We start from the raw sequence: 15305 nt of genomic DNA on the forward strand, positions 1-15305 counted from the left end.
ATCTTTTCCCATTCTGTCGGTTGCCTATTAGTTTTCTTGATTGTTTCCTTTGCAGTGCAGAAGCTTTTTATCTTGATGAAGTCCCAAGGGTTCAGTTTTGCTTTAATTTCCCTTGCCTTTGAGGATGTGTCAAGTAGGAGATTGCTGCGGTGGAGGCGCATTTCCGTAGTGTAGTGGTTATCACGTTCGCCTCACAGGCACTTTAAAGATAAATAGAAGCATGATAACTATAGAATCTCAAGCTGGCTTCACATTCAGCATGGAGTCCAGCGAGGGGCTGGATTCCATGACCCTGGAGTCATGACCTGAGCTGAAATCAGGAGTCAACACTCAACTTATTAAGCCACCCAAATGCCCCTCAATGCAGATTTTAAAACTATCTCTCAATCTCACTTGGGAAGCAGAAATGATCATGGGATGTAAGTTGTATAAATATAAATTCCTAAATGGACTTTCTGGAAAAAAATATTTAAATAGCTGAAGACTCACCTAGCCATGATAAATTTTTTTCTTTATCTTTGTCCTGATCTCTCATGCTCAAGCTAGATAATGATGACTAGGTCCAGTAGCTATCTTAAAAATGTGACCAATAATCATGCCCTAAAGAAGATGAAACAAAAACTAGAAGAAGCTTCATTATTCAGTAATGTCAGGAAACTCATACCAGTACTGAACTTCCTACCTCCAGTAGTCTTTTATGTACAGATAATGATAATAAATTATAGGTTATTATTTTGTGTAAGTAACTGTTTCTCAGAACTCTCAACTAAGATGCAAATTCTAACAAAGTATCACTTGTAAATAATGAATTTATTTTATGATTTATTGTGTACAATCTTATTCCATTGGCAAGATATTACAGACCACATTAAATAAGTATGGTGACAGCTTCTTGGATCTGGAATTTGGTTCAAACATATCTCCAAGTCTACTTGAGTCTTGCCTGCCTATCTATCAATCCCCAATTTTTAACATATTCTGGCTCACATTCTAGTGGGCATCCTTAGAATTAACAGGTCCCTGTATTTATTGCCATACTCAAATTCCAAACTTTGGCTCTACCTTGAGAGGTCACTACTCATTCATACTCAAAGTGATTGAAATGATCTCACTTTAACCCTTCTTCCATTTGTACCTACAGGGAGTGTGAAGGAAAGTAGCACAGTGGATCCGGATGTAGAATGAGGTGTTGCTTATAATAGCCCTATTTATGGTCTGGAAGCTACATAGAAATCTACTACCATTTGAAGTTTAAAAATAAAGGTGCTGAAACAAAATTAAAACCTGAGATGTAAAATGTGAAAAATTATATCAAGTAAGTGAGATAAAAGCTACCATTTAGCCTGTGATGAAAAGGCTTCAGGAAATTATATATGGTCATGAAAATATTACGTTTCAAAAGATCTTTTCAAAAGAAAGAGTACAAAACTATCTTTTGAGGCAGTTTTGTGATTATGAACGAGAATTATGTCCTACCGAACAATACGCCTAGCATAGCTGAAATAGGAAAATTATTTTTTACATATAAGTGCTCTATCAATAAGAGCAAATATTAAAGTACAAAACAGATTTAAAAAAACTCAATCAGATAATAACTCCATTAAGAGTGATGGTCTGAAAACTGAGTTTCAGTATATCCTGTATTGAAATTCTCAATCAACCACCATGAAAAAAGTATAATAATAAATTTATTAAAAGTAAAGAAAATGGTAAGATGTATAAGAACTAACAGAAATTACATAAAACAGTAAGTAATGCATGAAGCCATGCTTTGTTTAGGGATGTCATAATTAAAAGGCTATAAATAATAAAAACATATACAGGCTAATTACATATATAAAAATATGAGCATGGAGTATTCATTTGTGACTGTTAGGAACTAGTTATTTCAATGACTGGCTTATTTTCCTTTCCACTGAATACTCTTACTAGGAAAAAGGAACACTATAATCTCCAATATGAAAAGAATTTTATGCCTCGTGTCTGAGGGCAAAGGAGAAAAAAGGCAGTAATTAATTGTGAATTAGGAAAGCTGACTTCTCTCCGCTAAGCTAGGGAAGAATTCAAGTAGGCTGAGAATGAATGAGATGAGCTGTGATAAGAAGTGAGTGAGAACCCACACGGTGCGGTCTTCAGTGCCTATCTCCTCCATCCTGGAACTGCCCTTAACTCCTGCTGTGGAAGGAGAGCGAAAAAGAGACATGTAAAATGTGAGCCCAGAAAAGTTATCTGCTGAGTCCAGGGTGATGGAATTGGAGTTTGGTGATCTGAGAGATTTAATCTTTCATCTTGCTGTCTCTCAGTACTTTGGCCTTGTCTACAGGCTAGTTCTGCACATGGGCATCTTCAAATGCCCACCCAAAACAACATTCACAGAAAGTGTGTTTCTTAAGTCTACTTCCTCTCACATCTCAGTAGCCAGAATTTTATGTCCAAAGCTAAGCAATTATCCTGAAGAATGAAATCATCCAGATAGCCTTAAGCCAACATGGGAAATGATACACTAGGCATGTCCCAGGCAGGGGTACCAGTGGTTTTTGGAAGCTTTTCCTTTTTTTCAGTCAGATGCTAGTAAACAACAGAATCACATTAATATCTATTCTAATTGGTGCCAAACATAAAATCTTGTAACGGTGATTTGTCTTCCCATACTACCTGTCTAGAGGGAGATAATCTATAACTCTAAGACAGAAGTGTCTTGGCCCTGTCACACTTATTCCTTGTCTAAAGTAACAGATTGGCTTGCTGGTTTCATTTTAAACAGACAAAAGAAAGATGGTGTTAGAACCGAAACTTCCTGAAGCCACTCTTGTCAAACCAATCTCCTCCAAGGAGACTATTTACAAGATGGGAATAGAAAAGTAAGAATAAAAGTACGCATTGATTAGGTGGACCAGTATCAAAAGCTTTTTTAAAAAAAGAGATCTAAAAAGGGTGAAGTAGAGGTCATGATTAAAGCTAAGGTGAGGCTTCCCTCTAGCTCTAATTTTAAGGGAAAATATTGGGATTCTGCCATGTTCTGCTCAGCTCCATGCTACAAGAACATGAAGGTTTGACAAGATTCTTAGAAATCTATTGATTCTATATTTTATAAATGTGGGAATATATATTCAGATACTGCATGCCATTGAATCTAAGAAGCCAAGAATTTTTAAACATACCATTATTTCTTGTACCATTAAGAAATAAAACTACCAATTAAATCTTTAATTATTGTTAGGAACATAAAGGGTTCAAGATTTTACTCTATTTGGAACCTAACAAGTTAGCTGTCCTCAGTTTCACAAATGCTGGTAGAGAATATGATACTCCTTAGTCCGAGATAAAAGACAGTTTATTATTCACAGTTATAGCAATAGTCAGAGTATCAGCATACTTGTGCCAGTTCCCCAATTGCCAGTTAACATAGAGCAACATAAAGAGGATCATATGACACGTGTTCACAGTAGTGGGATGCATTACCATAGAGGAACTATATGGAACCATAATGGAACCCGAAACTTTGAAAATAGGTACCAGATACTTGGCAACCATACCAGATGGGTAATTTTTAGGTCTCATTACCAAAAATATATGTTACTTATAATATGATAACTCACAGCGCAGGAGATTATTTTGGGCATTAAATAAGACAAAATGTATACATGTATGTGCAAGGTAATTGGCACATAATAACGTATAAGAAAGGTTTATTTTCAGAAGCACTGGGTGGTACAGTCACCTTGATCTCACCTCAGGTCATGATCTCACAGTACGTGAGTTCAAGCCCTATACATTGCTCTGTACTGATGGTGTGGAGCCTGCTTGGGATTCTGTCTCTCTCCTTCTTTCTGCCCCTCCCCCGCTTGTGCATGTGTGCTCGCTCTCTCTGTCTCTCTGTCTCTCTCAAAATAAATAAATAAATTTAATTTTTAAAAAAGTTTTATTTTTTTTCCTTTTATACTTTCCTCTGGGAATTAGATACTCCCTAAATGCTACACCCCACCTCCCCCAATTCTATACACATTAGCTGCTTAAAACTTGACTTTCTTTGAACAGGAAAAAATACTACATTCCAAAATTACAGATACTGTTAATAAATATTTGCCTTACATAAAGTGACAAAAGAACAGCAAAAAAGATGAGTTTGAGAACCCAAGCACATCAGTGAATGAAGGTAATGTGGATGAATGGGAAATAAACATTCAGAAAATGAAACTGAAGTCACAAAAGGCATATGTAGATTATTTTTCAATTTAGCATTTATATGAGTCCAAAACAGTAACAACCACAAAACTCTACCCAGGCAATACACTTTCCTCTATATGACCTCTTTTTTTAAAATAAGACAGAAAATTCTGACCAAAATTCAACCAGGAGCAGTTAGGAAATTTCTAACTTAGACATAATCAACTAATTAATTCAACCAACTAACCAAATGGTCTATTAATAACTATAATAAAATTGTAAATGAATGAAGGACTAAAAACAAGTAGACAGTTAAGTTCTGTGCTTTAGCCTATAAATCTTTTATCATAATTTTTTAATGTTTATTTATTATTGAGAGACAGAGACAGAGCATGAGCAGGGAAGGGGCAGAGAGAGAAGGAGACACAGAATCTGAAGCAGGCTCCAGGTTCTGAGCTGTCAGCACAGAGCCTGAATTGGGGCTCAAACTCATGAACCGTGAGATCATGACCTGAGCTGAAGTTGGCCACTTAACCGACTGAGCCACTGAGGTGCCCTTTTATCACAATTTGGAAGACATGGGTGTCTGAACCTTGGAAATCCCTTTAGAATTTCTATTGCCTATATTTTATCAAGTCTAGTAGATTTGAGATTGATAATACAACACTTGAAAGTAAATATAAATCATTTATGGTTGAATTTCTAAAATTTTATAATTAACTTCTTTTTCTATAATTTTGTTAAATATTCACCCCAAACGGGGTTTATCTTGAATATAATATTGACACTTTTCCAAGTTATGAGCTTATAAAACCAAGAGCATTAGGTTATTTGTTTTGTCCTGATTTATCATTTACATTGAATGCAAACCTAAAATATCATTGCTTAAGTTAACCTTTTTCTACAAAGTCTTCTTAGGATAATATCCCTAATAAGTTTAAAATATTGCTAAGATTTATTTCTATTTTTTCTAATGTGATCAGTATTCGTCACAGGTGCTAAGCACTTATATTGGGTGACAGCTGCATTTACAATCCCCGGGGTACATTTATAGAAACATGCCACAACAACATGTATTGAACATACATGAGATTATACACACACTGGGGAAAGCTTTTAAGTCATATTAACCTAATATTTAGCATATCATTGTACCTGATAGCTGGGTTTACAGAATTTTTATGGAAATCACTAATGGTCATAAAAAGCATATTTCATGACTAGAGAAACTTCCCACAGTAAGATTACCTATTCTGGATATAAATGGTGTTCCCAGCTTCCATACGTCATCTATAATCTTTGGTTGTAGGTATGGCCTTACTAGAAATCAAGAAAATGGTGGCTCCAATAAGGGTTTCCCTGTTATTCAGTAAGTCAAAGCCTTCTTGTCATCCACCACCTCAATATTTTTAATGCTTATAGCATGCAGATCTCTAGTTATTTGCTATCTGTATTCTCTTTTTCTTTCTTACTAGTGTTTCCATCTCTCTCAATTATTCTTTAAAACAATCATTTCAAAATGGATTGCTTTCTCTTTCAACGTTGTACAATCCAGAAGATTCCTGTCAATATGGCAATAAAATAAAAGAAAAGAGCAGAAACACACACACAAACACAGACACACATCCACACAAAGTCACCAACACACAAGACAATATCAAAGGTAGTGACAAGAAAAATTCAGTTATGGCACTTCCCTACTTCCCCAATGCTAAAAATTTCATATTTAGCTGCCTTCCTTCAACTAACCAAATACCTCATGGAATAAATGGTCTTTAGTTTTTATCAGATGGAGAGTGATGAATCGACAGTCAACTTCTAAATCAAAAGGTGAGAGAAGACAATGTGTGTCTGTAGGCCTACGGCTATGGTAAGGCACTCTTAGGCAGCCTGATGTAGACATCCTCATGAAAATGTGCTTAAGGTTTACCAGATGAAATCCAGACTAGCCTGACAAGCCCCTGCTGTGAAAGCCAGGGCCCTGCACAGTCTATAGTTGCTGATCACAATGTCACTGCCTCATCTGTCTTGTCAGAAAGACACTTCATTGAACAGCAGCTTATTGAGTGCTACACTTGAGCACAAAGACAAGTGATGCCTTTACATCCAATTCCTTCAGGAAGCAGTGGTGTTAAATATCTGGCTTCATGTTTTTAAAAAAATCAGGAGGATAATTTCAAATGGCACTCTCGCATAAAAAAAATTAGAAACAGTGGATGTGGAGTTAAGCGTTTAATGGCATTCTAGGCTAATTCTTACCCCCATATCTTAGTGAATGTTTTCCCCCTCCCTGGGAATGCCCTTTCTTCTCTTTGCCTGTTCTGCAGAGGTCATTTGGAAGCTCACATCCTCTGTGAAGTCTTCCCCAGATGTTTTTAGCCATATTGATTTCTCTCATCATTGAACCTGAACTTACCATTCACAAGGCGCATTTTACTATTCAGTCTCTTTCTAGTTATTCTGTTAAATTATAACTTTCTATGAAAAAAATACGTTTATAGAATACTTTTAAACATGCCTTTCTTTAAATTCTAGGAATAGAGAGTTTGAATAAAAACAAAAACCCTACTCACATGGTGGTACTTTTTTGTTTGAAGGAGACAATTGACATGCAATAAATATATTCAAATAGTTATAGATGACATGCAGCAGAAATTAAAACATATCAATGTAATATAATTGAAGAGGTAGCAGTATTTTCTGTTGGAGGATTAAGAAAATCCTCTAAAAGAAAGCAATATATGAGCTGAATTCTAATTTATGAGAACGAGCTCAGCAGGCATTGGAGAATAGTGTACCAGGCGAAAGGAAGAACAAGTTATTAACCAGTGAGTTGAATTTTTTGTTTCCTTCAAAAAGAAAAAAAATGTAGCTGTATCTCTACAATTTGGCCCACATTATATTCTTGCTCTCTAGCCCTGCCCCTAGCCCTCTGGTTTATCTTTTAAATCTCTCCAGTTAGGTTCAATTATCTTTTCTTCACCTCCAGGAGTGGGTAAACACAGGAATGGAATTGAGCTAATCTGAAGAAAAATCAGGAGAAGAGAGATCAATGAGTAAAAATGATGTTAATAAAATTAATTAAAAAATGAGAAATGGAAATAAACAAATTTGACAAACAAGGGAGTTTTCTATTAATATGGAAAAACAAAATGATTTGAAGAAAACCATATCTGCCTCTTTCAGCTCACTGTATTTTCATGGTGACTTGTCTAGCAGACATATGGCAGAACATTTGAATCATATTTTTCCATGCAGAGCAGAGATTTGCTCAAACTTTTTTTTCCAGCAAGAAAAATATGAATTTTAATAGTAAAGACATGACCCAATTAGGACACAATAAAAGTTTGCTTTAAAAACTGATATGGGGTATGGAACCTCTCATTTCTATTCAATTAAGAGAAAAAACAAAGGCCTAACTTCTACAATCTCATTTTTTGTTTGTTTTTATATAATGAATTATGCAATGAATTCATAGGGGATAGATTTCTCACAGCTCAGGCTCCTTTCCGTTGGTTCTCACAAGGTATGCTTCTCTGGGTGGAACTCAGAATAAATCCAGGAAATTTCCTATTTTGCTTCCTTCTTTTATGGTCATTTTCCCTAAAGAGTTCCTGGAATCTAGGATGGTTCCTAGAGCGCGTATGGTCAAAAGCATACATTAGCTCTCTTGGCAAGAATCTTGCCCTTGTTTGTTTATACAACAATGCCAACAGCATGCATACAAAACATGGTAGCCTCTTCCATTTTCATCATGGTGACCTTTTCGAACAGTGCCCATTCCCTTAAAGTTGCAACGTAGCCTTACTAGTAGATCCACAGATTTGTGGCTAAACAAACAATTCTATGTTTTTTAAAAGACCTAAAGTACATATAATGAGTGCTTCTTTTCTTTCCCTCTGTGTTGGTCTTTCTGGTTGAATCACCAGAAATTGGCAGTTACCATGGAAAAGAGCTCAATGTTTGTTGTTGTTCTTGTTGTTGTGGTTGTTGTTTTAGGCTACTTACTCAGGTCCAATCAAACGTTTAGCCCATGAAAAATAGCACCTATTGTTTCACTGTAATTTTGAGGAGAAGTACATAGAAACGTATCCAGGAAAGATGTCCCATTTTAGAGAAAGTAAGCCTAGCAAAGATATCACAATGAAAGACAGTGAATGCCCTTGTCTAAACAAGAAAATCATAAAGGGAGCCACTGCCTATAGATTGACTATATCTTTTGACTAACATAATTGTGGATTAACATCTGCTTATTGTAATGTCTCCAGGTGGCTCAAATCCTTACAATACCAAATAATGTCTCTTGATGTGCTATTACCCCTCTTCTTGATTAAGTCATTCAAGAATACTATGTGCATGTAGATTTAAATCAGCTCAGGTGGGGGAAATGGATCTATGCTGTGCTAACTGAAGAGGAAAGTAAAGTGTCAGGAGGCATTCCCTCAATTATAAAAGTCTTTGTTTGGATTTAGTTTTTGGTTTGTTCTGATTGATGAAGGTAACTGTTTTGTATAGCTTCAGATCTGGGAAACCCTTTCAGCAAATAGTTTAAATTGCACACTTTAATATTTAATGAGGAAAGTGGTTGCAAGATTTATAGCACAATAAAATACCAATTGGTAACATACTGTGTTAGTCAAAAGTATTATTAAGAGCTACTTAACTAGGTATTTCCCATTTCACATCTTCATTAAACACCTGTAGCACTTGCTCTCTCCTAAGTTTCTATGACTCTGAGGTGGGAGAATTGGTTAATAATATTTTCTCTTTATTTCCTAGATGCATAAGGACGATTTAAATTTAAGTTCATTGAGATGATTTAAAGGTTTTCCCAAGAAACAAAAAAGAAACTGAAAATTGTCTTTAAAAATTTAAATAAGGGTCCATTTTGAAAACAACCCTGTTAAAAAGTTTAAAATGTACATCTTAAAGAGCTGATCCACATTATGTATTTAGAAATCTTGTTTGTTTGTTTGTTTGTTTATTTGTTTTCTTTTAAGTAATTCAAGCAACATGTCAAGTGCATAGAACTGGAGAAGGCATTTTAGGTGAGCAAAGAGCAAGTACAAAAGCATAGTAATGAAATAACTGAACTATCACAGTAACATGTATACACACACCATAATAATTAAGACTTTTCCCTGTGGGTAACTGAGAGCCACTGCAGATGAACACTAAAACAACATGATCAGATTTCATCTTAGAAAATATAAGTCCCGGTGATAATGTAGGAAAGGGATGTAGAAGGACAAAGCTGTACACAGGAAAATGTGATAGGGATGATGGTCAAAGAAAGAAATAAGGAAGTCGGATATTGGCCAATGGAAATAGTGCTAAGACTGGAGAAATAGTTAAGAGATAAGATCAATAAAGAAATACAGAGACACTTCCAGGATCCTCATCATTTTTATTAACAACTATTTACTGATCACAATTTGTGTACCCCACAGTATTCATCCACAACCCCCTATTTATTCATCAAGGAGTCTTGCATCATCAAATAGATTTTTTATGTGGCAAATTTTTTAATATAAGGAAGTATTCTAATAGACCATTGCTGCATTTTTGTCTTACAAAAATGATGCCGTTATTTAAAAGAGTCTAAGTAAAATGACTAAGGGAGGGAGATATGTTGTGTGTTTTTCACCACCTTGCCTCCGTCCTAGGGCAGCTAATAAACAGATACTTATATTTGCCTCACCCAAGTCTGAACTCTATTGCTGAATAGTTAAAAGAAGCCTATCAGCAAGCTAAATATCCTTTTCAATGCTTTTCTAGTTCTCCTAAATGATTTATCCAACTAGTCTAGTCAATCTTTTACTTCCTCTCTCTCTCCCTCATTAATAGCTCTCTCTAGGGCCATTTATGATGTAGTAGCTATAACATATGTAAATGCACAATAACATGTTAAGTAGATTCCAGTCAGTGAATTATCTTATCTTTTTTCTGGTCTTTTAACCCATTGGAAAAGTAATATATGTCGCCCTAGTTTTCTCCCTTCTTTCTTTCCATCTCCTCTCCTTCCTTCTTGCTTTTTTATTTCTTTCTCCTTTCTTCTTTTCCTTTCCCAAAATATATTTCAGTATCTAAAAAAATTCTTTATCAGTTATTTTGAGGAATATTGTATTCTACAGTCTCTGTTGCAGATCCATAATGCATATAAGCCTATTAAAGTCTAGTATTTCCTGAGGTAATAAAATTTATTTCACTTTAACCCAGCATTTTCCAAATATGTGCAACCTGAGAGTTATTAGTATATATGTCAACACTTCACTAAAAATAATCCATGAAATGCACTTGGGAACAATTATCAGAGATCTTTAAAGATGATTTGTTTATGAAAATACGTGAACAAATAGCAGGATGTTGTTGCTATATCTTCTGTAAGGAGAAAATTGTATAAATGTGTGCATGTGTGTATGTGAAGAGGAAACTTTCTATTACCTATTTTAATAGGGACATAAAAACAGATGGATTTTACTCTATGGTAAATGTGTTTCTTTTTAAAAAAATTTGTTTTAATGTTTATTCTTGAGAGAGAAAGAGAAAGAGAGAGAGAGAGAGACAGAGCATGAGCCAGGGAGGGGCAGAGCTAAAGAGAGACACAGAATCCAAAGCAGGCTCTATCAGCACAGAGCCCAATGTGGGGCTTGAATACACAAGCTGTGAGACCATGACCTGAGCTGAAGTCATGGGGTGCTTCTTATGTCCATTTTAATATATGGTGTCTTCTATTATATGGTAAAAAATATTGTAATTCTTGGCACCTATTTTATTAACTATTACATAATTACACTGCTTTGAGCTGGAAAAAAAGTGTATTTATTTTATGTGATTACATATATTTCTCTGCATGTATCCTCACATATAAATGCACATTGAACTTTAGCTATGAAAAGTGGTTGAGATAAAAATACGGACACTCCTATAAAGGCTGTAAAAATTGGGGGAAAGCTGAGGTGGAAGACTGCTGCTTTGAGCTGTGGAGATGCTAGTTCTAAATGTAAAGTTGAAAGAGTTCCCCTTTTATACAAACAAAAGTTCAGTGATGCTAGACATGCCTGGTACAGAGACGTGATATACAAAAGCCATGAGGAATGGATTGATATCATGGACTTTGACTAATTACAACCATAGCAATGTGGATGGACCACAAGGATCAAAATATATTCTTTCAAAGGGCATTGGTATAAGCTTAGAATACAAGGACAGGAGTCATGAAGATCAAGGCTGCTGCCCTCTTACCATGCTGTCTACTGCTGTCCTTTTAAAGTAGCACAGATCTGAACAGAATTAAGTCTCCTCTACATGACCTTTCTTAAGTAAGAGGGCTAGAGCAGTCTCTCTGACTTAGTTGCCTTAATTTTATCACTTCAGTCTAAAGTTGGGCAAATAATTTAGGAAATTTATTTTAAACTCTGGAGTTTTAGGACAAAATTAATGTACATTAAACACATCTTAACTACCCAATTGGACATTTAACAGTTTTATTACAATGCAAAATCATACTTATTCTCAAGTTCACTCTTTTTGCTCTCTGGGGAAAGTGACAATTCTTATAGTTTAGTATGATCATACCTAGAAAAGTAGGGAAGAATCTGAGAGGATAGAATTTTATAGTCATAATATGATCCTTAGATAACACATCCCTGGATATGCTATTCCTATGATATATGATAACACACATTTATTGTGTAAGTATTAGGGATATAAGAGTAGTTTAGCTAGGTGTTTACACCTTGGCATAGCTCACAAGACTGTGACAGCTAGGGCAGCTGTCCTCACAAGGGTCAACTGGAGAGGATCATTTCTAAGTCCATTCATATGGCTTGTAGTCCTCAGAAGATTTATGTCCAAATTCACTCACATAAACTGTTGGCCGATACAGAAGATTTGCTTCCAAGCTCATTTGTGGGGGATCCTCCAAAGGGCTGCTTTGCAACATGAAAGCTGACTTCCTCCAGAACAAGCAATTTGATAGAGAGAGAGAGAGCACCTAATACAGAAACGATAGACTTTTTAAAACATTATCTCAGAAAGGACTACCCATAATTTCCCCTTATATTCTATTCATCAGAAATGAACCCATCCAAGTCCATCTTATAATCAAGGGGACATAGTTTCACCAGGTATTAGTACCAGGTGGTAAAGTACCATTGGGACTTTTATTGGCGGCTGCTTACTACATACGAAACAGAAATCAACTGGTTCCTGAAAAAGTTAACTGACTTGGTCATAGAACCTGGGTTTCTTGACTAGTCTGCAGTCCAGTGCCTATGTCTAGGAATAACATACGGCTCCTTAACATTTTTAGATGGTGATTTTTTTTTGGTAGGATCTTAAAAAATGGTTACAAGTAACGTCTAAATAATTAAGAGTATGGGAATGATTTGGTATAATAAACAAAAGACAGGATTCTTTGAATTTATGATGGTGAAAATTACAAGTTTTGCAAATTTTAACATGCAATTCTTAAAATTATTTGCTACATGGTATAAGATAGCAGTGGTAATATTACCCTACAAATATCAATAGTTGAATATATGGTATTTGTAACCTCTTTGGCATTGACAGTACTGGTCCAAAATTCCCCTATCAGAAGACACATAGACATTTTAGAAATAGACACAGTTGCTACAGAGACAGAGTTCATCCCCTTTACAGTCTTGTGAGAGAACATCTGATTCAACTCCAGGTATTCCAATCCAAGATTTCTTATAATTACAGAACTATAATCATAAAAATGCTCTTAGAAATCATTCAGACTAGGGTCATTAAATTTATTTTTTAGAGCCTGCTCAAGGGAAAGGGTAGGCTAGTCAAAGTGCATAGGAAGTGCAAAAACCCATAAAGTGAATGCATAATTCGTGTATTTGTACACGAGCAAAGATGCCCAAAAGCACAGAACAGAAAAAGAAAGAGGAAATTTGAAAGTGATGAGATCAGAGTGATAGTAGGTAGAGGAGGGCAGCTCATGTAGGGCTTTGTGATGTGAGGCAGGTCATGTAGGACCTCAGTGATAGGGGATACCATTGAAGAGTCATGAGTGCAGAAGTGACCTGATTTTACTTATCTTTTTAAAAGCATTATTCTAGCTGCTCTGTTGAGAATAGGGTAACAAGGGTGGCAAAGGGAACCAGTTGGGAGGTTATTGCAATAATGCAGGTGAGAAATGATAATGGTTTTGAACATGGTTTATAACAGTGGGGATAGTAGAAAATGATCAAACTTTTGAAAATAGAAGCAGTAAGCCAGATGTGTCACACACAGGCCAAAAGAAAAAGAGAGGAATAAAGGTGATTCTAATATCACTATCTTAATAGCAAAACCTTTCCTTCAATTAAACCACTTTTAACAAATGGAAACAGTCAAACTGATTGAATCAAAGGTGTTAAGCTCAGATCCAGCACCCAAAACACCCTTTTGACCCTAATGTCACTCGGAAGACCTGTAGAACTTCTCAGAGAACAGTTTGAAAAACACGTATAATAGGTACACATTTCTCAATCTATGTCTGTCTTTTTAAAAAATTATACCTGAACTTAGGCTGAACTTAGTTTCAAACTTTCATTCCAAGTGATTACCAAAAACATAATCTTATTCAATCTCAGATAAAGTCACTTCAGGTTATAATCAGTCAGTTTTAGAACCTTCTGTAGCTCCTTTTAACTAGGGATTTGACATTGCCATCATGACAGCAGTGGAGAAGGTCATGATATTTGCCTTTATTGTTTACCATGTACCATTTGTAGCTACAGTGATGTAAATTACTATATAGTCATAGGTACCTCTCCAATCATCTAAGTGCCCCTAGTTAAATGCAGTTTACATAAGCGTGGCTCTTTCAACTGTTATGTCTCCTTACATTGAATGGGGCACAGTAAAATGCAGCTATATTCTTATCCCAATCCCATGCTATAGGAAGCTTTGTAGGGTTACTTCATCCCTATTTGCCATTTACAGCTAAAGTGATCATCTAATTCATCATCTGAAACTGAGACATCTTGTCTGAGACAAATGATACTGAAAAGCAGATGTAAATGAGGACTGTCCTGGGCAAACTAAACTATATAATTATTCTATGTCCAACACTGATAGCAATCTATCTTCTCTTGTCCTCCTGCCATAATGGCATAGGAAATGCCTGCAAGACTGGAGATTTCCAGGTTTTGCAGACACATCTGGAGAGCACAGTTTCTTTAAACTCTCAGGTACCCAAAGTTATCTGCCAGTTTTATTACCCCAGACTCAAATGCTAACATTCAGGAGTTGAGGGGTTAAAGCTCTACTTCATTCACTACTCACTTCCCATGATTATTGTGTTTAAAACTCAGCCCAGAACTTTAATCTCTTCTGGTGTGGGAGCAACTCACTTGGGGTCTTACATGCTCCATCTGCTATAACAAATGCCATACACTGCTGTCTTATGAACAACAGAAATTAACTCTCACAGTTCTGAAGGTTGTGAAGTCCAAGGTCACAGCAGATTCAGTATCTGGTGAGAGCCTACTTCCACATTCGTAGATGGCCCCTTCTAGCTGTAAACTTATTTGGAATAAAGGGTAAGGCAGCTCTCTGGGGTCTCTTTTGAGGGCACACATCCCATTCAAGAAGGCTCTACTCTCGTGATTTAATCACCTCTCATAGGCTCCACCTCCAAATACCATCACATTACAAGGATTTCACATATGAATTTGGGGGACACAAACAGTAACATCCAGGAAGTATTCTTCCAGATCTCTTAATTTTACCCATGTTCTGTTATTTCAAAGTTAAGGGTGTAGAGCTTCTATTTACTGGTTTTGCAACTGTGACCTCATGAGCAACTGTGAACTTGTGACTCAAAATGGGTTCATGTATGGGATTAAAGGAAGAGTGGGGTAGAGTCAAAATACAGCAATAATTTATGCTATCACTCACTAAACATATCCAAATAAAATTCTTCTATCGATGACATTACTTATATTCTAGATCACACAGCAAGATAACAGCAATATTGGGACTATAATCAGTTCTCCTAATGCCTCCTCTATTGGACTTAATTCTTTAATGATACCTTTAAAAGCATTGAATAGTTTTGTTTCTAGTGTTTCACAGTTTTAAATCTCTAGACTTTATAATATTCACAATAGATCAAG

The sequence above is a fragment of the Suricata suricatta genome, chromosome 1, assembly GCF_006229205.1.
Source record: "Suricata suricatta isolate VVHF042 chromosome 1, meerkat_22Aug2017_6uvM2_HiC, whole genome shotgun sequence".
NCBI classification, from domain to species: domain Eukaryota; kingdom Metazoa; phylum Chordata; class Mammalia; order Carnivora; family Herpestidae; genus Suricata; species Suricata suricatta.